Genomic DNA, 25,184 nt, shown 5'->3' on the forward strand with positions numbered 1-25,184 from the left:
ATTTTTTCACCAATTGAAGATTCCAGAACCGAAATTCATATATAGACGTGACGTCTTTTTTATTCAAAAGCTTTTGTTAGAACAATTCACATAAAGTAATTTAAAAAACTCGAGTCAGAGTGTAGCTTTTCAAGCACACTTTATAACTACTAATACCTTGTTATAATAATAGTAATTAACATTAAGTGCTTCTTACAGGCTAGACACTAAGTTAAATACACATACTAGCTTACATTTTCCCCAGATCTCCCTTCCCACGGGCCCTTCTTCTACAACACATTGAAAATCCATCCATTGTTAGGATCTACTTGCCTTCCGCTCGAACCTGGAAACACTCGTGATGGCTCTGAGAAAGAATGGAGAAGTGATGCTGTGTTACTTTCCAAGGCTGGCTTATAACAGTTTTTGCCTTGCCTCAAAGTCATGTGCTCCAGACTATTACAGACAGTGATAAAGTAAGCATCCCTGTATATGGGTTCTTCACAAGATTTACTCAAGACACAACTTGTAGTTTTCCTGTGGTGCATTTGTACCTTAACCAAATAATGCATGGACTTCTAGTCATCCAGCCCAGGTGCCAGGCATGTGATTAAACAAGTCTTTTATCACACTTTATCACAGATTTACCCTCAGACTTTGAGTCACCCCAGCCCTAATCATTGTGAAGCAAACAATGCTTCCCTGCCATGCTATGTTCAAATTCCTGACCACGGGATCTGTGAGAACAAAATTTCGAGGTATTAAATTTGAGTAATTTGTTCTATGGCAACGATTACTGGAACAGATGTGGTAACTTTTTAAAGTCCTAACAATTTTTTAGATTAACCCAGTTTTATCAATGTATTAAGAATGCTTAAGAGTTTCTAACTAAAAACTATACAAGTTAATCATCTCTAATAAACATGGTCACTGTAAAGTCTTCCATGGCATTATAGGGGGGTAGAGGGGATAATACTTATTAAAAATATTCATGAAAAAGTGTTCTATCTCCAATCTAAGTGAAATTTTACTGAAAAATTATTGAATTTACTGAATGACCCATAATTATGTCAATTCCTCTCAGGAAAAAAAAAAAAAAAAGTGGATAAGAAACCAGCAGCAGAAGAGACATTTGGGAAAGTTCAATGTGTTCTAAACTAACATCTTTAACTTTCAAGTTGTTTATACCCAACTTACTGGACTACACCTGAAAATAGAGGATTCTTATTCAAATTGACAGTTGGGAAATAAAGTCATTATTCTAAGTCTGCTCTTTAGGATTAATTATACATTTTATTATAATTTTACTATCAAGAAAAAAAGGTCCAAGTATACTTTTAGTCAAACCCATAATTTAAATATTGACAAATGACATGTAATCATCATACAATGAAATGTAAAGAAATACCCCCAACATCGGGTACCCTTTTATCCTTTCAAAAGGTTAAACAAAGTCTGTACTGGGATTTCCAGAAGACTTAGAGTTAAGAGGTCATTAAGTGTATGGAGTTTATTGTGGGAAAGAGACTTACTTTCACCTACCTGGATCCATGAAGTTCTTTTTCCTGAGTTTTCATTACAAAATATGTGACCAAACATTTCTATTGTAACCACCTTATTTCAAATCATCAGCACATTGCCAAGTTAATGCAAAACATTTGCACAGCTCTTTCTATATCTATCATTGCCCCCTCAATCCTATTTTCATCAAAAAGCCTAGGATTTTTAAAGCACATATTTTTAGAACATAAATAATGCTGCTTCCCCTGCTTTAAACTTCCACATAAAAGCTTAACAAAAATGGGGGGAAAAAATCCCAACTCTTACCCTTGCCTGAATTTGGCTTCATATCAGACCCCTCTCCTCTTCCCTCAGTATGTTCCAGTCCTTCTGTCCTTCTGTCCCCATTGCTCACCAAGCTCCTTCAACTGTAGGATTTCTACAGTTATCGGATTCTCTATTCAAAGGCTCTGGGTCCCAAGATTCAGAGAAGTGCTCTTTCACTTTTTTAACTGAAATGTCAGTCTCCATTTCAGAAAAGGTTTCACCAGTTATCATAATCTAATATTGCTCTACAGACTCCCACTTCAATGCACTCTATCAACCCACACTTTTTGTTCTTCTCTAGTTCTTAATGGCTATCAGAAATTACACCGTGAATTTATTCATCTTCTGTATATTGTCGAACTCTAGAATATAAATTCCATGAGAGCAAGGTCCTATACCTTTCTTTCCTCCCAGTAACAAATAATCATTTGTTCAATAAATGGATAGGAAACACAAAACACAAACTAACTTTTTATGGAAGCAGTGTGGACATCAGTATGGAGAAAATGGCTGAATTGATACAAACTCCAAATAAAGCTATAATAAGGACACAGACACTGCAAGTGAGTAATTTCTTCTACTAAGAAACTACAACTCAATTGCCTATTAACCTAAAACAGAACCTTTAAATTCCTTATCTTTTGTAAATCCAGGACTGTTACAATTATGTTGATTTAATCTCAATTCCCAACCGTAAAAGAGTATTTTACGACAACATTAAAGGATACTAACATTACATATATATGTACATAAATGTTGCAGGTTAAATTACCTCCCTCCAAAAATAAGGTCAGGTCCTAATGCCCAAAACCTCAGAATAGGACCTTATTTGTTGTGGCTGAGCCACAGGCCCAGATACATGGCCAAACATTATTCTGAATGTTTCTATGAAGTGGTTTTTGGAAGAGATCATCATTTAAATTGGTAAGTGTTGAATGCATTGCACTCCATCATCCGGGTAGGACTAATCCAGTCAGCTGAAGGCTTGAAGCAGGTTGGAGTTGGGGGAGGAAGACTGAATGAACTCTCCCTGAGCAAGAGGAAATTTTGCCAAAGACAACTTTCTAACTTGACTTAGTTTTGGCTTTTCCCTGGTCTTCAGCCTGCTGGTTTACCCTGAGGGTTTTAGATTTGCCAGCTATGATCTCATGAGCCAATTCCTTAAGATAACTCTTTTCCTTTAGTATGCATATATTCTATTGATTCTGTTCCTCTGGAGAGCCCTAATGCATTTGTAAATAGGGACTTTGAAGATGTATTCAAATTAAAATGAGATTATACTGGATTAAGGTGAACACTAATGACTGGTATGTCGGTAAAACTGGCAAAAAGAGGGGAATTTGTACATAGAGACAAGAGGCAGGCAAGAGGCTATGTGACAACAGAAGCAGAGATTGGAGTGATCCATCTACAAACCAAGGAAAGGCAAGCATTTCTCATTAGAATTTCGGGGGAAAAAACAAACCCTGCCAACACCATCATTTCAGACTTGTTGTGCCAGAACTGTGAAAGAATGCATTTCTGTTGTTTTAGGCCATCCTGTTTGTGGTAACTTGCTACAGTAGCCCTAGGAATCTACTACAAGATGCTTAAAAAAAGGTTTCAAAAGCATTATGGATGTACTCTTCAAAGAGCAACCACAAAACAAAACAAAACAAAACAAAACAAAGAACTGAATTTGAAAGTGAAGAGATCAGGTCCAACGGTAACATGCATAACTCGTTAAACTCTATTCTAGGTTACTGTACTAATAATGAAGATTTTTTTCACCAAAAAAATAAAAATAAACCACTTGTAAGATGTAAATTATATTTGCATTTGTTTTGCATTTTAGACCCATTTTAATATTCTGATAATTCATGTGCTTTTTTATGCCAACCTTCCCTGAATATTTCAGCACAATCTTTTGTTCTACACCACTCCTGCTCTTGAAAATCCCTCATGACCCCTTAGATTTAGAGGAGCCACATTCTTAAGACATAAAAGTATATCCCAAACAGAAGAGTTCATTCAGAGCCAGTTTAAGCAAAGTGAAGTCCTAAGGCAATTAGACATTTGTCAAAGTAATTCTTTAGATAACATGCAATGAATTCTGATTTGCTCTGGTTTTTCTACTGGCCACAGGATAATTATTCTAATGTTATCTTGACCTTAGATATTCAGACCTTTACCCAGAAAGTTTAATGTATTAGTTCCTATACCTGTGTAGGAAATTACTATCAACTTGGTCACTTACAGCAACAGAAATTTATTCTTGCAGCTGTGGAGGCCCAAAATCTCAAGGAGTTGGCAGAGCCGCACTCCCTCTGGAGGATATAGAGGAGAATCTGTTCCTTGTCTCTTTCAGCTTCTAGTGGTGGTCCATTATTCATGGACTTGGGATCACATTGCCTCCTCTTTGGTCTCTTCTGAGGACCCGTCATTGGAATGAGGGCCCAACTGCATAACACATCCTCATCTCGAAATCCTTAATTGCAAATGCAAATACTTTTTCTTACTCATAGGATCCAGCGGTTAGGATATGGGTAGTTTTTTGGGAGGTCCACATTCAGCCCACTACACTAAATTTTGCTCATGAATTTCTCTTTAATTGCCACCCACATCTGGTAACCCTTTATTCACCTTACAGGAGTTATCTCTTGGATGAAAATATTTTGCATCTGTATCATTTGACATATACTCATTAGCAACAATTTTTTTTTAACTTTCATTAGGAAATGGGCAGAAACAGCTTTTATCAGTCAAATAAGTTGAGACCACACATAAAATAATAGACCTTCACTCCTGGAACGGATATTACACCATGTGCTAACTAGATTTTAAATAAACTTGAAACAAAAATGAATACAATTTAAAAATTAAAAATAAGAAAATAAACTTTCAGCATAGCAATTACAATTTGAACACTCTTTTATACAGAAGTCCATAAACCACTGAAATTAAAACACATTCCCGAACTGTAAAAAAAAAAAAAAAAAAAAAACCTACTTAGGAACACACACCTCCACGTATATGAACAAGGTCTTTTTTTTTCTGTTTATGTCACTTTATAGCTAGATTCTATCAATTTTCCTTCCTTCCTTCATCAAAACCTACTAAATGCTACTGGGTTTTAAATCTGATTCCTTATATCCTTTAATGACTTCATCTTTAAAAATTGCAAATCTGCCATTTCATTCACTGCCTTTCTCCTGCTCTGCATCCAGTCATTTGTACAATCCTACCGGTTTTCCCTTCTAAATGTCTCTTGAATCCATTATATTCTCTCTAGCTGTCCTATTTCCCTCGCTTCTTGGTTCAGATATCCATCACCTCTTACTTGATTAATTGCAAAGGACAACATGAGATTCCTAGCTCCTGTAAGGATCCAGTACTTCCTGCACACAACCACCAATTATGGACACGTTTCCAAAATACAGTTCTACTCATTCCGTTTCCCTGACTTAGAAGTCTCCTGGGGTGACACACTCGTGGGCTAAAGAGCGAGTTACACTTTATGACATACAAATTCATCATCTCTTTCAAAACCTCCAACTCAAAGGGGGCTTGCACTATTGCCCAAGAAGTCCCGGACTATTTCACTCATGGGCTTCCAACTTGGAACACCCAGCGCAATCCTGCTCTTCATTCTCTTTGTTGAAGGATAAACTCCTGTTCATCTTTCAGGAAACAACTCAAATTTCTCTCACTCTATGACATCCTCTCCATCCATTTTTATTGACGATGACAAATTTTTGCATGCAAAAATGGGGCTGACGATCAAACATTACTCACCTATCCTTGGCTCACAGCTTCTGGAACTACACTAGTGCGATCTGACACTGGCCACCACACATGGAGGGCAAGAAGCTGAAGAAAGCAGTAGTTTTAAAAAAGCAAAGGATCTTACACATAGAGCTTATCTCCATGATCTGCAAAACCAGCAGAACTATACACCCGCCCACCAGAATCTTGACTTATATAGAGGCCACAAGTGGGGTTTAGTCCTGTATATAGTCCAGGTGATTTTAATAACATTACTCCTTCAAGAGTGCATTCTCCTTGAAGTTGCCCCCCACCCCCACTGCTGTGGAAATGGTAAGCGGAGAGGTATGTTGCCCTGATTCAGCTCCGAGGTCAACTAGGGGTCATGTCCTTTGGATGACCTCCTCTAACACCTGTATGACCTATTGTTAGAAGGTTGAAATAGTTTCATTCGGTTTTGTAATCATTTAATCAGTGCCATAAGTCCTCAAGAATTTTCCAAGATCACAGATGCCAACGTCCTTCAGGTGAGCTGCAAGGATTTGCCCCAACACTATGGCCAACATTGGTTCTGATTTGCTAATGCCTATGAGTTGTTTCACTTTGTAAGAAGCATTAATAGGGGGCGCCTGGGTGGCTCAGTGGGTTAAGCCTCTGCCTTCGGCTTGGGTCATGATCTCAGGGTCCTGGGATCAAGCCCAGCATCGGGCTTTCTGCTCAGCAGGGCCTGCTTCCCCCCTCTCTCTCTGCCTACTTCCCTGCCTACTTGTGGTCTCTCTCTGTCAAATAAATAAATAAAATTAAAAAAAAAAAAGAAGCTTTAATATTACGTCTAAGAAGGAAATCTAGGAATTGATACTCTCTCAAATTTTCATAACTTAGAGTGTCATTCATGAATAGGAAACTATGGAAATATGCTAGAAATTCAAGGTTTAATTAGATGTCTTTAAAGGGTATATAATTAACAGGCAAAATAATATATTTGCACACATAAATTAATACAGGATATCCCATATAACTGAGCCATGCACGGTGCAAAGAACTATGTGTTATAGAAGATGAAGCCATCAATCACTGCTGGCCAAAAGAAATGAGATAGAATCTGACAAATGCACAAGACGTAGTAAATCTAGAAAGGTATATTAAGGAGGCAATTCTGGATCCATTGAGTATTTGGTGCAAGTAGTGAAGTGAGGTAATAGAATGTGCACACTGATAGTGATTAAATCAGTTTAACTAGAAAATTTGATGTGTGTAAGTGAACAGGGAAAATTAAGCCAGTAATGTTATTGTGGCAAGCATGAAAAAAACCTGAATGGAAGACTAAGAAATGTGCATTTATTCAAGAGGAGAATATTTCTTGCAATACTATTTTGAAATTGTGGAGAAAACCAAGTGATTCGTTGTCCATTAATAGATCAGTGGTTACAACATGATACAGACATGCTACAGAATTTTGAGACACATGGGGTAAATCCATATGTATTGATAAGAAAAAAAATCACTAAGACATATTAAGTTATAAAAGAAAGTGATAGGGCCATAACCGGCCCTCTCTCTTTTCTCTTTATCTCTCCCCTATCTCTTTCTCTTTTTTAAAATTTTTTTTTAAGATTTTATTTATTTGTCAGAGAGAGTGAGCACAGGCAGACAGAGAGGCAGGCAGAAGCAGGCTCCCTGCTGAGCAAAGAGCCCGATACTGCACTCAATCCCAGGACGCTGGGATCATGACCTGAGCGGAAGGCAGCTGCTTAACCAACTGAGCCAACCAGGCGTCCCATATCCCTATCTCTTTCTCTTTAAACCACAAAAGTATCCATAACTTCTTTGGGAAGTTTTGGAAGGTAATAAAAAGAAAATTTTGGAAATTTTGGAAGGTAATAAAGAAATTTGAGAAATCTTGGAAACTAATAAAAAAATCATACCCATAATAATATAGAACTTTATAAATAGTATACTTCATAAGGCTAAAAAAAAAAAGAAAAATTAAAATAATCTCCATTCTACACCTCTCTGAGCACACCCACCAGAACACTTGCAGAACCAAAAAGGGGGGGAAAAGGGGGGGGGCATTGAAGTTATTTAACCATAGGAATCATGACAGTGATAAAATTGATGTGATTTGAAGTTGGGTTCATGAGCGAACGGCTAAGAGAATTTTTGAGACATTTTTGATGCAAAAAGTGGCTTTATTATAGCACGGGGACAGGACCCGTGGGCAGAAAAAGCTGCACCTGCAAGTGTGAGGCATGACTGATCATGTATTTTAAGTTTTGTGGAGGGAGGAGAAATAGAGATAACATAAATTTCAAAAGATTTTTTCTGTGCAGGACCTTGAAGAATTTATTATCAAGATAAGGTTACTTTTAGTCTTTTTTTTTTTTTTTAAGACTTTATTTATTTATTTGTCAGAGAGAGAGAGAGTTCAAGCACGGGGAGCAGCTGGCAGAGTGAGGGGGAGAAACAGGCTCCCCGTGTACCTGAGAGCCGGATGAGACTTGGAACTTGGAACTCGATCCCAGAACCCTGTAATCAGGACCTGAGCCAGACGCAGACACAACCAACCTAGCCACCCAGGCATCCCTACTTTTAGTCTTTAATGAAGTGTAAACATTATTAAGGCATAAGGCAGCCGTGAACTCCTTGAGAAATGTGACACTCCGCCTGTCTCAGGTATCTACCAATGGGCTGCAAGCCAGAAGTAGATTTCACTCTAAGCTACGCTTTTCTTGCCTTTGTTCTTCTCATCAATAGAATCTGCTTTTGTGCACATCATTTGTTCACCCCTAAGACACTGAAGAGGTTTCAAAATTTGAGAACATTAGGGAGGTCATCCAGAGGGTGTGACCTTCAGCCCACCCAGTGAGAAGGAGCCCACTGGAATCTTCTCACCCCCTCCCCGGTCCTTGAAATATGCACTCTGCTTGCTTTCCCCACTCCCCGAAGCTGCCTTCAAGACATAGCCTTGAGACAGCAATGTGGTGCTGGGTGACATCTAGACCTTGCACATGACTGAACCCAGTTACGCGTCTTTATAAACTTTTTAAGATTTTGCCAGCAGGTGAGAACTACTTGTTTTGCGGCTGCTCAAGACAAGCCCCGTAAGTTCTCTTGCTTATGAAAACTGCCACCTAAAAATCTGGAGGGGTTTGCTTCTTTCTTAGGTCTCTCCCTGTGTTCTGAGTATGGGACCGGTTTCATTTTTCACCTGGGAAGCTCACAGGGAGGTTACATACAAGCAGAGAAGTGTCTGCTTCTTATTAATTTTAGTATTGTATTAGAGTATATTTTTATTTTAATTTTTATCCAAAAAAATTTAAGAGTTTTTCCCACCAATAATGATTTTAGAGGAGAGAAACCAAATGTAAACATAAAAGTAGGTTTCCTGATTACTCAAAATGATTTAGTGGCTTCTCTTAAACTTTCCTAGAAACACAGAAAATTACTCTGCATCCATGGGGAAAGAATTCTTTTAAGTCGTAACATAAAGATATGTTAAATAAACCTCCAGTTCTCAAATAAGACATCTCTCCCAGAAACAATTGAAAATAAAAATATTCTTTGGTAGAATTTATGCCACAAATTGAACGGTTTCTTCAATGCTTGCTTATAGATCCCATTTAAAAGAATGTACGTCACAAGAAAAAAATAAAGATTTGAGGGAGAATTTTAAGACTGAGAAAAGATGAAATAAGCTTCACTCCCTTCTCCCTACCCCAAGAACATATACAGGTCTAAAAAAAGAAAGTGGTACCTTTTGATGTCAAGATTCATACAGAATTATTTGGTGCATTTTATTGTTTTACTCAAGAGCATTTTTAATAGAAAAGGTTTTTTAGGGTTTTTTTTTTTTTTCCCCTTTGCCTCAGAGCCCTTGTCAAGTTGCTGCTACCTGTTAAAGACAAATTCAAACATGCTAAGTAATAACTAGCAGCCTGCAGACCTGGAGAGTATTTCAAAAGCATACCAAGTATACTGACAACATTTTTTATGAAAATATTTCATTCTGTGACTTCAAGCTTAAACAAGAAACCAGAGGAATCTAGGTTTGCTAAGTTCCTAAAAAACTTGGAATTTAATATTTTATCACTTGAAAGAGATTAAGGTACTTCATCTTTCTTATGTAGTCATGTAAAAAATCATGAAACTAAAATCATGAGTTGTGTTCATATATCCTAAAACCAGTGTGTCTAATATTATGATTGAATTTTCTCTATATAATGTTGCATAAACTCAAAAGAATAATTAAGAGTTGATATATTTAAAAATGAAAGAAAAAGTTACCTTTTGGGTTAAAAGTAATGATACATATACAATTATATGTATTTATGTTATGTTATAAAATATATTTATATAAGATGTAAATATACATATATTTTGAATACATATAATGAATGAATACATATTCATTTGCTGAGATCTAAAAAAGGGTGGTTTATATGAGCTAAAAAGTTCTAAAGAGATCAAATTTCTCAATTTGTATTATAAAATTATTGCCACAGTGATCAACAATGCAAACTTTAACACAAAATATATATTAACGCTCCTTGTAGTAGATGTTATAATGTGGTCCATATAAAGAAAAAGATATCAATTTTTTTAGGCTGATACCAAATAGTATAATATTTATTGAAATGTGTGACCTGATATAAAGTCTTCAACCTCAAAAACATTTCTGAAAGACATAAACTACAGTGGCAAGCAATGTTTTTTTAAATGTTTCATTTGGTTTGTTTTCCTTAGGAAAACATTAATTGTATACTAATATCAGATATTAGTATGTGTCAGGTAGTAAGTATATAAATAAAGAGGAATTTACTTTTCTTGATATTCATGGGACAAGTGACTGGCAGGCAGTAAGTGATCAATGCTGAGCTGATTCTAAATCGATCTCCACAGAAAATGGTTATTTGAGAGAGAAGTTTAAAAAGGAATTCAAGAAAAAAACAACAACAACAGGATTTGAAGGTCATGGAATTTGCCAAACCTTTCTATTCAAAGAAAGATTGTACTTTCAGATTCTTTCATTCAAGTTGTAGTGTGGCTAGATATAGATATGTAGTTTAATTGGACCTTTACAACTTGTGTATATATACGTGCATGTGCATATACATTAATACTATAATCAAAAAATAGTTTTATAGTGAAATTTCTTGTTTTCACAAAGAACTTCAGATATTAAGTATAAGACAACATAGAAAAAGGTATGTTTTACTTTATTTTTTATTTTTCCTCTAAAGAAAAATATTTAAAATCAAGAAATACCTAAGATATGTTCTGCTATGATAGAGAAACTCCATGTCTAGAAGTAAGAACAAAAAATCTGACTGAACAATACATCTGGGCCCTCAGAGAAACTTTGCTCTGATTATTATTCATAATCCCTAAATTGCAGAGGAAATGAAAATGGCAGTTCAGTAGTTGGGATTAAGTTGCTTTGTCATCAAAATAAAATAGAATATATTGGTAGCCTGGCATATGAAGAATAAAAATGCACACTCATTGGAATGCCTGGGTGGCTCAGTTAGTTAAGCATCTGATGCAATTTCAGCTGAGGTCATGATTTCAGGGTCATGAGATGAAGCCCTGCATGGGCTCCATACTCAGCAGAGTCTGCTTGAGATTCTCTCTCTTTCTTCCTTCCCTCTGTCCCTTCCCTCATTCGTGCTCATGCTCTCTCTCTCTCTCAAATAAATAAAATCTTTAAAAAAAAAATGCTCACTCATTGGTGAAATTTGGCCTTCTGAGTTGAACTGGAAATTATACAAAGCAGATAAAAATGCACTCTTTGTCCAGTTAGGGTTTCAACCTAAATACCAGCAACTTTTACCTGTGTACCCTAGAAGTATATGAGTTGTAATTCACATGGATATACATTATCTCATTTTTCAAAACCTCACAAGCTATACCATGAAGTAATTAATCATATTCGCTTATATAAATTCTGTCAGATTATCAGAATAACTCATCAATGTCTTTCTGTTCTATACGCCTAAGACACTGCCTCACCCCAAGAGATGGTCCCTTCATTTGATCATGTGTATGGGGTTTACTACAGTGCCCACAATTAGAAGACAGCTATTATTTATGTTGGGTGAACTGGGTGAGTAGGAAAAATTCTGATCACATTTTTAAGCTATATATTTCCTAGTTTGCAAATGATGATGCAAGTCTGGACTTTCCAGAGGGGTACTAAAGACTTGTACATACTAAGAAATACTAGAAAATCACAGAGAAATTTTATTAAAAATAAAATAGATGCCTGTGTTCCACCCTGAGCATTTGTGAGTTAGGAAGATGGAAGAAGCAAGAAGAAACGTGCATTTTTAACAATAATCCCACATGATTTTGAGGTCAATTTCAAGGTGATCAAAATGAAATATTTTTGCAAAGGGGTTATACTATACTACTCAACATTTTAATAAAGAACAGAGAAGATGTCAGATACATTCAACTGAAATATGTTGGCCTTACCCAATTTTGACATTTTGTGTGTGTATGAATTGCAGTGAACTTATTCCAAGTTGTTATATTTAAAACAAGTTTTGATAATTCAGAAAACTTAAAGACCTTTAAACAAAATAAAAGACCTGTTTTCTAGGAAGTTGAATACTAAGAACTGTCAGTTGTCCTGTTCTATTAGGTTGGAATCTCAACCTAGTAGAAAGCTGGGAATTGTAAATCAAAAGCCTGAATTGACCAATACCTGCCAGCACCCTATCTTTCAAAAGACTACTTACATAAAAAAGCTGGGATACTCAGAATTCCTTCCTACACAGTTTTGTATCCTTCTGTTCTATAGATAATCTACTGATGGGAGCATAGGCATTGCCAAGTTTGCCTTTGAGATGAGTTCAATTTCAGTGGGAAGAAGGCACAGAGAGAAGAAGGTAGAGGAAAGGAACTGCATAGCATCACCATTCCTACTGGGTCAGTATTCTCAGATAAGTGGACTGAAAAATATTACATGTGATTGACTTTATTTTTTATTGCAAACTTAAAACAGGAAGACTACAAGGATCTGACATTAAAAATTATTCTGGCCTTGGGACGCCCAGATAGCTCAGTTGATTAAGTGCCTTCGGCTCAGGTGGTGATCTCAGGGGACTGGCATCGGCCCTGTGTTGGGCTCCCCACTCATTGGGTAGTCTGTCTGTCCCTTTTCCTCTCCCTCTGCCTCTCTCCCACTGCTCATTCTCACTCATTCTCTCTCAAATAAATATATAAAATCTCTGAAAAATTCTGGGGTTGATTGTGTGGTGCAGTAGATTAAGCACCCAACTCTTGGTTTCTGCTCAAGTCTGATCTCAGGGTCTTGGGATCAGGCTCCACACTCAGCACAGGGTCTGCTTGAGATTCTCCCTCCCTCCCCTCCCGCCTCCCCGCCATGCACGTATGCATATACTCTCTCCTTCTCTCTCTCTCTGAAATCTTTAAAAAAATTATTCTGATCTGAATAAGAATTTCTCCCAAGAATCCAGCTTGGAGAAAGGAGAGAAGTGTTTTATGAGAATATATTATTTCTAATGAGACCCAAGAATGAAAAATTTTAGAAAAATATTTCTATCACAATTTGAGTTTTACAAACAAGGCTGAAACACTTCCAGGTTTACTCCTACAGAGGCACAGAAATGATGTCTAAGAAAGGAATGTGATGCACATGGCCAGGAAGGGAAAGTCAGAGGTGGTGGAGATGGCAGAGAAACTGGGCTGATACAACCTCAAGCCTCAGGAAGTACCTTCTGCCCACAGTCCCCTGGCTGCTTCCACAACTAGAAGCATAACAATATATTCCATTGCTGTAAGAGTTTGTTTAGTAAAGGCATGATAAACCAAATAGTTTGCATCCTCACATGATGAATATCCAACAAGCCTATCTCTCAATGTGTGTATCTCTGTTGTCATAATTACACCGTTTATGATATATCAGGAACCATATTCCGGTTGAATATGAATATGAATAGCATCTCATCAGCCATGCATTTCATCTGCCATTCACCCATATTTTTTTGGTGACAACCCAGTATCTACCTATGGTAATTTCATGCTGGTAATTTATTTTTAGTATCTTTCAGCTGGTTTGGCTGGAATTTTAAAATAGATAATAACAGCATTGAGTCTTACAACAATGTGATTTTTTTCCCTCTCTATTAGATACAAAATGACTACCTTTTGTGAAATAGAGAAACTACAAAAAGAATGTTCTAAGACACTTGAACATATTAGAAAAAAAGGCATTTAGCAAGTCATAAGATTTTGAGTGCTGAATCTGTCACCCAGTTGTTTCATGAATGTATGTCTTACCACTTCATCCTTCTAAGTAGAATACCATTTTCATCTATTTTTTCAAGTAAATGAAATATTAAATGACACTAATATTCTAGAAAATTTTAATCAATAAATTTTAACTCTGACATTTCTTTTAACCATTTTGGTTGTCTTTCTTTTTAAAAAAAATTTTTTTTATTTACTTATTTGACACAGGGTAAGAGAGAGGGCAAAAGCAAGGGGAGCATCAGAGGGAGAGGTAGAGGCAGGCTCCCTGTTGAGCAGGGAGCCTGATGTGGGACTCAGTCCCAGGACACTGGGACCATGACCTGAGCTAAAGGCAGACACTTAACTGACTGAGCCACCCAGGTGCCTTTTGGTTGTCTTTCTAATATACAATGGCTAGAGCTAATCAAGAGAAAAAGGTAGAAAGATAAAGAGAAATTATTAAACTATTAAGCGGGTTTGTAAGAGGCATCGGGTGTGACAGAATATTTTGCAGATCTTTTACATGTGTCATTAACAAAGATGAAACATACAAAACCAGAAGTTTATGGATCATCTAGGCATATGAAAAGTAGGCAAAATATTAATATATTCAAGCACTTTTGAAACAATGTAAGAAAATAAGTAATGAACGTAAGAGAGACTGAGTTAAGAATTGAAAAAGCATCATCTTTTTTTTTAATTTTTTTTTAACAACAAATAATGTATTATTAGCCCCAGAGGTACAGGTCTGTGAATCGCCAGGTTTACACACTTCACAGCACTCACCATAGCACATACCCTCCCCAATGTCCATAACTCCATCATCCTCTCCCTAACCCCCTCCCCCTGGCAACCCTCAATTTGTTTTGTGAGATTAAGAGTCTCTTATGGTTTGTCTCCCTCCCAATCCCATCTTGTTTCACTTATTATTTTCCTACCCCCCAAGCACCCCATGTTGCATCCCCACTTCTTCATATCAGGGAGATCATATAATGGTTGTCTTTCTCCAATTGACTTATTTCGCTAAGCATAATACCCTCTAATTCCATCCACATGATCGCAAATGCCAAGATTTCATTTCTTTTGATGGATGCACAGTATTCCATTGTATATATACCACCTCTTCTTTATCCATTCATCTGTTGATGGATATCTAGGTTCTTTCCATAGTTTGGCTATAGTAGACATTGCTGCTATAAACATTCGGGTGCATGTGCCCCTTTGGATCACTACATTTGTATCTTTAAGGTAAAGATACAGTAGTGTGATTACTGGGTCATAGCGTAGCTCTATTTTCAACTTTTTGGGGAACCTCCATGCTGTTTTCCAGAGTTGTTGCACTAGCTTGCATTCCCACCAAGAGTGTAGGAGGGGTTCCCCTTTCTCCACATCCTTGTCAGCATATGTCATTTCCTGACTTGTTCATTTTAGCCATTCTGACTGGTGTGAGGTGTTATCTCATTGTGGTTTTGATTTGTATTTCCCTGATGCCGAGTGATATGGAGCACTTTTTCATGTGTCTGTTGGCCATCTGGATGTATTCTTTGCAGAAATGTCTATTCATGTCCTCTGCCCATTTCTTGATTGGATTATTTGTTCTTTGGGTGTAGAGTTTGCTAAGCTCTACAGATTTTGGATACTAGCCCTTTATCTGATATGTCGTTTGCAAATATCTTCTCCCATTCTGTCAGTTGTCTTTTGGTTTTGTTAACTGTTTCCTTTGCTGTGCAAAAGCTTTTGATCTTGATGAAGTTCCAATAGTTCATTTTTGCCCTTGCTTCCCTTGCCTTTGGTGATGTTCCTAGGAAAAAGTTGCTGTGGCTGAGGTCGAAGAGGTTGCTGCCTGTGTTCTCCTCAAAGATTTTGATGGATTCCTTTCTCACATTGAGGTCCTTTGTCCATTTTGAGTCTATTTTCATATGTGGTATAAGGAAATGGTCCAGTTTCATTTTTCTGCATATGGCTGTCCAATTTTCCCAGCAACATTTGTTAAAGAGGCTGTCTTTTTTCTATTAGACATTCTTCCCTGCTTTGTCAAAGTTTAGTTGACCATAGAGTTGAGGGTCTATTTCTGGGCTCTCTATTCTGGTCCATTGATCCATGTGTCTATTTTTGTGCCAGTACCATACTGTCTTGATGATGACAGCTTTGTAATAGAGCTTGAATTCCAGAATTGTGATGCCACCAACTTTGGCTTTCTTTTTTAATATTCCTTTGGCTATTTGAGGTCTTTTCTGGTTCCATACAAATTTTGGGATTATTTGTTCCATTTCTTTGAAAAAAATGGATGGTACTTTGATCGGGATAACATTAAATGTGTAGATTGCTTTAGGTAGCACAGACATTTTCACAATATTTGTTCTTCCAATCCATGAGCATGGAACATTTTTCCATTTCTTTTTGTCTTCCTCAATTTCTTTTATGAGTAATTTGTAGTTTTCTGAGTACAGATTCTTTGCCCCTTTGGTTAGGTTTATTCCTAGGTATCTTATGGTTTTGGGTGCAATTGTAAATGGGATTGACTCCTTAATTTCTCTTTCTTCTGTCTTGGTATAAAGTTGGTATAAAGAAATGCAACTGATTTCTGTGCATTGACTTTATATCCTGACACTTTACTGAATTCCAGACAGGCATCATCTTTAACATCTCCCTTTTAACCAAATTTTATTCTCTTGATCAGTACATTAATATTTTTAGTTAAGACCTCTCTTCTGATCTCAAAATATATGTGTAATTGTCTCCTAACATCTCCACATAGAAGTCACAGAGGCACTTTAAATTACACAGATACATCTAAACCAGTCATCCTCTCCCTCCTCCAGAGAGTTCCAAATAAGTTTGAAAAACTTTTTTTAGGGTGATCATCCCTCATCCATTTTGCAACATCCTTTTATTGTACTTTCTGCAATACATATTTATAATTTAAAAATCTGTCTTCCCTGCAAGACTGTGAGCTCTTAAATTAAGGCATGGGTCTAAAATGTTCACCACTGTTTTCCAAACACAGTGAAATATCTGCCTCATGGTATGTATTTATTAAATTAAATTAAATTAATTTGAATGAAAAACATTTACTTGAAAGTAGGTTGAAGAGTAGAGTATTTTTCTCTATAAGTACATGATTTAAATAAAGTACAATAAGTATAATGAAGGATAATAAAATAAGAAATGGGAATATAACCCAAGAAGAAAAAGGAAAAGTTGACAAGAAGAAAATCCCAATGTATATTCCATATGCTGAGTTTACCAACAAAACCAGACACCCATTCTAGCAATCATCATTATAGCATTTCAGCATTATTTTCAAACTTGCCAATGACATTGATATTTATCTTATAATTCAATATTTTAGAATTCCAAAAATGTGTATATATAAGCACAATGTTTAAAGCACACACACAAAAATCCATTTCAACACTTGGAGAATATACCATGATTTTGTTGTTAGCATTTGAGGATGAATTTTCAAAAAGTCCTGAAATGTAATTTAACTTTAATTGTATTTTAAATACAATTTAAAATTGTATTTAAGTCAGCTGCCTTATAAATTAAAAAAACCACCTTTTATTTAATAGGAATCTGTAGAAAATTAGTAAACATTTGATCTAATCATCATTAAGTTTCTTTTCAAAATACAGTTGGGTCTATTTGCCTTATTGATCAACTTTATTAAAATTTTATAAGAGAATTATTAGTAATTTGTCTTTCATGTAAACACTAATATTTTTGTGAAACATGAATATTTGTTTCTGGGATAGTCTGAGCTTCCTCTATATTTTAGACAATGAATGGTATTTTTTTGACTTGCTAGTTAGGAAAGAAACCTTATATTGCAATAAATACCTATACCAAGAAACAGCATATGCCTCAGGGATAAGTTAATTGTAAGAAAGAATTACTCTTTGACTTTCCTAATGACATAAGGAAAAAAACAAGACAATCAAAATTATTTTACAGGTTAATGTTTTGCATTGGTATTTTTCCATTACTTCAAGCATATTTCTTTTGCCATTGAGATTGCTTCCACATTCTTTCTACCTCTCTTAAGGATTTTATATTGTTTGGCTTTGTATTTTATATTCTATTATAGAGAATTTAAACAGGTGTAGAATATATTATATAGCATAACAAATTCCTGTGTATCCTTTCCCCAAATACAAACATTTTCTTTGTTTACAGTTCTTGTTCATCTATGATCCTTCCTACTTCCCACTCCCTAACATGGCAACAGTGGTGATGATGATGATGATTACAGTGATGGGGGGGCTAGCATTTATACCCATTGAAATACAGAAATCTTATACATACAATCTTATACAATTTTGAAAAATGGATGCCCCCATAAAGGACATATGTTTATCATATTTCTGTCTCCCCAGAAATTTCCCATGTCCCTTCCCAGTCAATCTAGCCATCAGAAGCAAAAGCTCTTTGAATTTTTTCAAATTAGATTGCTATTGTATATTCCAGGACTTCACATAAGTGGAATTATACATTATGTGTTCTTTTGTTTATGGCTTTTTTCTCTAGCATTTTTTCTGTGAGATGCATCGAAGTTGATGTGCGTATTGCTAGTTCATTCTTTGTCATTGCTGAGTAATAACTCATTTTATAAATACACAAAAATGTATTAATTCCTTCCTTTATTAATGGCTATTTGAGTTGTTTCCAGTTTTCAGCTGTGTAAAAAACTGCTATGAACATTTTTTAACAAGTCTCACTGTGGACATATGTTTTTATTTTTCTTTGATAGATAATTAAAAATGGAATTATTAGGTCAAAAGTAGTTGTGTACTTACTTAACTTATTATGAAAGTACCAAGTCTTTTTCTGAAGTTATTATGTCATTTTATTTGTAATGCATGAGATACTATTTCTCCACATTTTCACCAACATTTAGTGTGGTTAGTCTTTTTTCTTTAAGCCATTTTGATAGGTATATATTGGTATTTCATTGTGATCTTAGTTTGCATTTTTCTCCTGCTTTTTAGCCATTTTTATCTTCCTTTGGGAAGTATCTCTTCAAATATTTGTCCATTTTTATTTGTACTTTTTTACTACCCTATCATTTAGCTAAAGAACTTATTTATATATATATATATAATATCTATATCTATATCTAGTGGATACATGTCCTTTGTCAGATATGTTTTGCAAATGTTTTCTTTCAGTCCTTAGCTATCCTATTCATTTTTCTCTTAATGGTGTCTTTTTAACAATCAGACATGTAACTTTAAGGAAGTTGGTTTTCTGTTTTTGTTTTTTTTTTTCTCTGTCCTGTTTAAGAAATCTTTACCAAATTGAAAAACAAAAAAAATTCCTGTTTCCCCCTAAAAGCTTTAGAATTTTTGTTTTTATAATTTTTTTTCATTTTTCAATTGTTTCCTTCTTATATATAGAAATACACTTGATTTTATATATTCATCTTGTATCTTGAGACCTTGCTAAATACTTATTCTAAAAATTGCTGGTAGTTAATTTTTTGATTACCATGTAAATTTATCATAGGTGACAGAGACAATTTTATATTTTCTTTCAAATCTCTCTGTTCTTTATAAATATGAGCAATATTTAATGTTACACTGTACTTACAGAAAATGTTTAATCACAATTATAAACAAATGTAAATCTATAAAAATTTGGGGAGCTATCCTGGAGCTATCTATAGAATTCTAGTATTCCAACTTTGTCCAATAATTTCTTTGAAGCATTGTAAGCACATTAAGTAGTAAATAATAGTGAAAGATTAATTGAATAATGTTATTTTATTTGCACATGATTAAAAAATCAAAGTGTTTTTTAATTCAGTCTATTAGGCCATCATTTTGGACATAAATTTCAGATTATCATTTTATTTTTAGGAATGTATTCATTTATTTAGGAATTTACTTCAGCACTTTATTCTTTTTTTTTAAAATATGACTTTAATTTTTATAGCAGTTTACCCTTCACAACAAAATTGAGGGAAAGTTACAGAGATTTCCCATAAAATTTTATCCCCCTCTCCCACTTGCAGAGCTTCCCCCATTATCAACACTTATCAGAGTGGCACATGTGTTGTAATTCCTAGACCTACATTGACATATCATAATCACCCATAGTCCATAGTTCTTGTTTTCTACAGATACAGCTTCTGTGAGAATAAATAATTTAGGAATCTTAAATCTTAGGAATCCAAAATTCCAATTGTGTCAAAGTTGAGAAACTCTGCTATAATGAAAGCTATCCAAAGGCTTAAGGAGATTACAATGTTAGGCACTGTACTTTTCATGGAAGGCCTGTTCACCCATTCATTAAGTCTGTGCCCTGGAAGGGTCCAGAAGAAACTCTCTCTGCTCCTTACAATTGTGAGAAATACATTTGTGAGGGAAACCCCAGTATCCTGGAAAAGCTACTATTATCAAAATACTCTCCCTGAATTCAGGTGGGATGATGAGATTCCAGAATGACAAAAACTTAGTGGTGACATTTAATTGCCAAAAAAGATGAACATGGTTATCATAAGGAGCACCAGAATTAAGGCCATCCTTTGACCTGCATAAACCTTTAGCTTTGACCAATTGATCATAACACCTCTAGAACTGGAATAGATGGACAATTGCTAAAACCTCATATAATTTATATAGAGAGAAAAGGTCTAGATCTGGTGAACAGACTTGTATCATCACACTAGAAAGTCACAGCCCTTCCACAATTCCCAAAGACTTCAGCAGTTTACATACCTAGAGTCCTTTAAATGAGAGGGAGCCAAGGTCTGCTTGAAGATATCCCACTACAATGCCAAAAATTTGTACTGTAAAGCTTCTTTTGTGACACTCCCAAGGTCACTGGGGTAGCTGCTCATTAGAGAGATAGAATAATCAACATTTTCAGCTTACTGGTCATGGGTTCTGAGCTGACACTAATTCCTGGGGACTGAAAACACTACTGCAGTCCAATAGTCAAAATAAGGACTGACAGAGGTCAGGTGATCAATGGAGTTTTGGTTTCAGTAAACCCAGTGTGTCCTTAAAACCATCATGTGGTTAGCGCCTCTGACTGGGAATGCAAAATTGGAATAGACATATTCAGTTCCTGATAGAATTCCCATGGGGCGCCTGGGTGGCTCAGTGGGTTAAGCTGCTGCCTTCGGCTCAGGTCATGATCTCGGAGTCCTGGGATCGAGCCCCACATCGGGCTCTCTGCTCAGCAAGGAGCCTGCTTCCTCCTCTCTCTCTGCCTGCCTCTCAGCCCGCTTGTGATCTCTCTGTCAAATAAATAAATAAAATCTTTAAAAAAAAAAAAGAAAAAAGAATTCCCATGTTGGTTTTCTGACCAATGCAAGAAGGGCTGTTTGGTATGAAAAGTCCAGTGGGTGCCAGCAGAACTGCCTCTAGCTAACAAACGTTTAACCAATAGCCATACTACATTTCTTATGGGATTTCAATCATCAATGTCCCTCTCAAGGACTAAAGCAAGGTGATGCACAGAGAGCAATCTGTATCACACATATGCTAGATTTCTCTGAACCCAAACCTTCTCAAAGAGGATACCTGAGAAGTGAAATTCTGTTGTTTCCTACTTGTTTCCTGTTTTCTCAAAGCAGCACTTTTGAGGAGTATAGTGGCTGAAATATCATACCTATGTTTATTTCCAAAGCCTACCTGATCAGAGATGTCAGAACACCAAACTATAGGGCCCAGTAGCCATGACTGACAGACCTAAGCCAGTCCTTTCCTATCTGATTAAAATTATTTTCCTCAGTCAATGTTTATCAACCCTCCCCAAATCACCCATAGTTTTCCCCTTAGAGTTAATTAGACTAAATGTCATTCAGCCTCTAATTTCCATCTAACTTCATTTGCATGCCTTGTGGATAGCAATGAAGTGGGAAAGAGGCCCCACTTCCCCAGCTGAAGTGGAGCATGGAGTTCAACTTCAGTTCTTCTTTTAGTTCCATCGATCAATGTTCCAATGTTCTTTACTGACTTCCCGGAAAAACTCACATTCCACTTAGAATTTTAATGTGTGTGTGTGTGTGTGTGTGTGTGTGTGTGTGTGAGAAAAGCTATACATGGTTCATTCTTGTTTAATTGAATACGCTTTCTAAGTGTGAGCATGTTCCCTTCCTTATTTTTAAAATTGTCTGTGTTGGCCCTCCTTCTTTCAGAATGACACTTACCATAGGTGTTAAAGTTACTGGTTTCCCTCTTAGTATTGCTTTGGGCTCATAAATTTTTATATGTACTATTGCCCTTGTCATTTATTTACATTTTTTGGTTACATTTCTATGATAGGTCTTTATCTCATTTGTTACCTATTTGTTGTTGTATTTTTACATCTCTAGAGTAGTATGTCTTTTCTTCATCTTCCTCCTTCCTAATGTTAGGGCCTATTCTTGATCAGTTTTCAGAGGTTTTTCTGTCCGATACTCTTGAAAGAATCCATTCTTATAGTCATAAATTCTACCAGGGTGAAGGACAGTTACTTGTGGTATTTATAATTCTGTTTCATGAGTTCTGCATCTAGATTAATTTCTTATTTGGTTGATTTTGTTCCTTTTTTTGTTTCTAATCCTGAGTTGAAATCATTTAGTTTATGTTTCCATTTTTTATGGAATTATAAAATAAGGTTAAGACTTGATCTCTGACTCAAGCTAAATAAAACAGTTTTCTAAATATATTGTCATAATGGTTTTAAGTTTTCACTTCACAAAAAATATTGTAAATTTTATTATAATTCCTCAAATAGATTTATATTCTTTATTTCTGAAGAGAGCTTCAAATTTTTTAATGCATGATTTCTTTAAATGTCACTTTTAAAGGAATAGAGGACTGAGAAGTCATTTTACTAAAGGTCATAAAGCTACCTTATGACAAATCTTTGAATTCCTAGGTCTTTTTTTTCTTTTTTAGATTTTTCTTTATTTATTTTATTTTGAAAGTCAGTGTGAGTGAGCAAGAGAACAGGAGCAGTGTGGAGAGCGAGAACCAGGCTCAATCCCAGGACCCTAGGATCATGACCTGAGCTGAAGGCAGATGCTTAACTGACTGAGCCACCCAGGCGCCCTGAATTCCTAGGCCTTTGTATTTTTCACTCAACTGCAGAGTATTTTACTATTTTTTATATCATGTATTCTTAACAGTGAAGTTCTGCCTACCTTTCAGTTTCCTAGTTAAATATCTATTTTATTAATATTATCTTCTACAATATCAATATTACAACTATCTCCCATGAGATCAATGTTGAATTGATAGTTTCAAAAAGATATCTTCCCCCACAACTATAAACATACATGTTCACTCAGCAGATTGATATCAAGAACACAAGGCTTTGTCAAAAGTAATTCTATTTGCTTAAAACAAACAGCGAACAACAACCTCCTCTCAGATTTTATTTTCTCTTGGATGTTTCCAGAGTACTGATTATCAACATAGATCCTCTATTGAATCCCAAGATGATTGGTTTTATTGGTTCCCAGGTGTAAACAGAATAAAATAATAGCTAAAGCATTAATCTTTAGTCTCAAAAAACTGTCTTTTATCTAATGCTGCAAAAATTCATCCAGTGTCGTATAACTGTAAATATTATCTTGCTTTCTTTTATATAAGGGAAAACTTCTATACAAATTTCTGTTTGGTATTTATCCAAATCAAAGTTAAACTGCTCATTGTTGCTGTTGTTTATATACTCTTTTCTAATAAATGCAACTACAAAAAGCACATAGAAAACATGGCTGCTCTCCCTCAGTGACTAATATCAGTATGAGGAAGTGAGCTCTCTGGAGAGAAACAGGCAATCCAGTCCCAAGTTTCAGAGACAGCTTTTTGAACAAAGAAAAAGCCAGTCATGACATAAGAATAGAGAATCACTAAACAATCTGTCCTGTCTCCAAATCTACTCAGTTCCAGTAAAGAGGCTTTTTATTTTTGATGAAGAGAAGAATCTCCTACACTACCAATCATGTTAAATTACAATTACCTATTCACGTCTTAGACAGCTTGGGTCCAGAAGCAGTTTTCCTTGCCATTCACAAATGCAGAGGCAAGTGCTCATGACCTGAGAGGAGTGGAGATTGAAAAGTGGCCAGACACAGAAGGATGGAAGCCAGGGCCTCTTGGAGCAACTTGACTCCAGCTGACAGACTGCCACGCGTGAGAGAGAAACAGGAGGAAGAGTGGGGGGAACAAACACAGTGGACTTCTTCAACACTTTTGCCAAGGGCTCATTGCATGTTTTCAACTACAGTTATAGAATACCGTCACCTGGGAAGATTTTAAAAACACCACCATTGTCTGGGCCCCATATCACAGAACGATTAAATCAGGATCTTTAGAAGTGAGGCCCAGGGGCACCTGGGTGGTTCAAGTGGTTAAGCCACTGCCTTCAGCTCAGGTCATGATCCCAGGGTCCTGGGATGGAGCCCTGCATCAGGCTCCTTGCTTGGCAGGGAGCCTGCTTCTCCCTCTCTCTGTGCCTGCCTCTCTGCCTACTTGTGATCTCTCTCTGCCAAATAAATAAATAAAAATCTTTAGAAGTGAGGCCCAATAACTGTGTTTTCAAAAACTTCTTGATGAGCCTAAAGAACAGCCTGACTAAGAACTCCTGGATTCTGTTCTGGTCATGTTACCCTCAGAGATTTGTCCTTGGCAGATTAAGTATAACAAATGACAGTTACCACTAGAAAATTTGAAGAATTGTGTCTCCCCATCTCTCTGGACTACGATTGGCTTGTCTCTCAAAGAAGCAACCTTTGACCTGGACCTATAGGTTTTAGTCTTTCCTAACTATTCTAAGAGTCTTTCTTTTCTCTTTCAATATTTCATTTGATTATGCAGGACTACATTTAAAATATATAGTGGATCCTTTAAAATACATAGCGGATCCATTTTGTTTGTTTGTTTGTTTGTTTGTTTTTACCTTTCAGCTTCCTGATTATATTTTCTAATATTTTCTAGAACCAAAACTAATAATAGAGGATACCACTATACCCTCCAATTTATGAGTTAACCAACTTACGAACCAATATTAAACATTACATGGCAGACAACATACAATGAGACGTCAAGTTTGGTTTGAGATAACAGTGGAAATCCGACGAGACAATTTTAGGCCAGTATCCAAGGAATTTGAAAAAGTCTAAGATTAAAAATTCTCCAAGTTGATGTCTGGTAGGAAGGAAATAATATATAAAGATGAGCTATTATACCAGTAGAACACAAGAAGCATAAGAAAATGATGGGGGGTTTAGGAGTGTGACATTTGTATGTATGTATGTATATATATATATACATATATATATATGTATATATATATATACATACATACATACATACATGTATATATATATACATATATATATGTATATATATATAAGAGAAGCCAAGGTAACAGGGCTA

Source organism: Lontra canadensis, unplaced genomic scaffold (genome assembly GCF_010015895.1).
Source record: "Lontra canadensis isolate GAN:19392208 unplaced genomic scaffold, GSC_riverotter_1.0 scaffold80, whole genome shotgun sequence".
Taxonomy (NCBI): Eukaryota; Metazoa; Chordata; class Mammalia; order Carnivora; family Mustelidae; genus Lontra; species Lontra canadensis.